General features: G+C 40.1%; 1 non-coding gene across 1 annotated transcript; it reads left to right on the top strand.

The window, feature by feature from the left end:
• The first annotated feature begins 203 nt into the window (after positions 1-203).
• LOC116378943 (U2 spliceosomal RNA) lies at positions 204-394 on the top strand. The gene has a single exon (XR_004212363.1). It is a non-coding gene; the product is annotated as a U2 spliceosomal RNA (small nuclear RNA).
• The last annotated feature ends 1,743 nt before the right edge of the window (positions 395-2,137 follow it).

Raw genomic sequence — 2,137 nt, 5'->3', positions numbered from 1 at the left:
AGACTACCGGAGCTCTTTAGTTCTTGTTGTGTACTTCATCACCGGACCGTAAAAAACGCATTCTTCTTCATGAAACATTCACTACTCTTTATGACATTGGTTCAATGTCTCTTTTTGTGCTTCGACTGATTGTAACATGGCTGCAAATGAGATCATAGTTTGAGATTAACTGCTCAGCGAATCACGTCATCACAGCCCACCGTATTGCTCCTCTGCCTTTTGGCTAAGATCAAGTGTAGTATCTGTTCTTATCAGTTTAATATCTGATACGTCCCCTACCCGGGGACCATATATTAAATTGATTTTTGGAATAGGGAGATGGAATAGGGGCTTGGTCCGTCCACTCCACGCATCGACCTGGTATTGCAGAACCTCCACGACTGGCCCTGGACCATGGCCCAGTGATCCTTGTGTACCAGCTGGATACATCACAGATGTGACTACCTAAAGTACATATTGTGGAAAAAATCAAATAAATGAAGGGCCAATATCAACATGTGACGTTCTATTTTTTTCATTTTTACATACGTAGTTATAACATAATAAGAGAAGTGAAGTGAGTTATACCCAGTGGTGGTAGCCAGATGAAAACTTGAAAAGATATGTGTTCAACCAGTTTGGAAGAATCTCGGTTAGTCTGGTATGACGGTCTTAAAAGATATAAGAAGGCCCTCCGTGATGCCAGGCAGCCTATAACTCATTAATACAGAACAATAAGAACAACCCCAGGTTTCTCTTCAGCACTGTAGCCAGGCTGAGCCGTGTATTCCTATACACCTCAGTAGTAATGGCTTCATGAACTTCTTAAATAATAATATTCAAACTATTAGAGACAAGATCAATCACCTCCTGCCCTCAACCGGTACCGATTTATCCTCAAATATAGGAACCTCAGAAACAGCTGTAAAACCTGTTTTGTATCGAGACTGCATTTCTCTTATCCACCTTCACCAGTTGACTTTTGACAATATCTACATCTACCTCTACCTGTCTTAGACCCCATCCCGACTAGGCTGCTTAAAGAAGTTTTACCTTTAGTTAGTCTCTGTCTTTACTAACTGATTATTGAACGTAATCACTTCTTTGCATTCAACCCACCTAAATTGAGTGTCTCTCCAGTCCAGGCTTTACAGGTGGAGGAGCATCTTCATCTGACACCCAGGACAGAAACGCTGTCTCTGGCGAGGACGAGGTGAAGTGGCTCCATCTACTGACAAGACACAGGTTTGCAGTAGTGATGTTTCTGTGTTAATCAGGTAACCCACTGCTGTGAATACACTGTCTACACTCAGCTTTAAAAGTAGGGCTTCATGAGTGCTTTTACCCTGTTTATATATTTATTTATATATGGAGATTTTCTGTCGTTACTGACATGGCTGGGCTCTGAGTTTTAAAACCGGGAGAGAAAGCAACATTTACGGATCAGCCTGAAGGTAACACCAAACCTCATATCTACTGTATTTATGTCTCAGACTGCAGGCAATCCTACGAGTATAATAATCAGAAGCCTTCTCAAACATGACCAACAGCAGCTCCAAACATCAAAATGTCACCTCAGAAATTGAACACTGGAAACAACACAACATACAAACAAGCATCAGTTTCTTCAAAGACTTTACATTAATAAAGTGGCCCACTGCACAGACATGGGGCCCCAATATTTATATGAAAAAACAGCAGATCAGTTGTTAAACATACACTAATGCATTGAGTAAAGGGGGGATCTAACAAATCTTCAAATGCTCCACTTAGTGCAGTGCGTATTTACAAGCAGTGGAAGAAGTCGTAAACACAGACAATCACGTGCGATGTTGACGTTTTTTACCCCTGAGATTCAAACAAGCACGATGAATTTACTTCCAGGTTGAGAGAACTGAACTCCATAAAGAACGTAAACTCTTGACAAAATGATTCAACCTTAAACAGAGTTACTTTTATTATTATTATTACCAGTGATGTGCCGTTACATTTCTGAGAAATCATGCATTTGTTAAACATTAAGCCTTGTACCATATTTGTTGGGGCAACAAAAACGATAAAAGTCACATTCAATAAAAGCGTCCTGTATTTGTACCACATGTTTAAACACCTTGTATAGATAATCCAATCAATGACTGCAAAAACTGAGAACACTCCT

Source organism: Anarrhichthys ocellatus, unplaced genomic scaffold (assembly GCF_004355925.1).
Source record: "Anarrhichthys ocellatus isolate YVR2014 unplaced genomic scaffold, GSC_Weel_1.0 scaffold3452, whole genome shotgun sequence".
Taxonomy (NCBI): domain Eukaryota; kingdom Metazoa; phylum Chordata; class Actinopteri; order Perciformes; family Anarhichadidae; genus Anarrhichthys; species Anarrhichthys ocellatus.
This window is presented reverse-complemented; position numbering and strand designations above follow the sequence as displayed.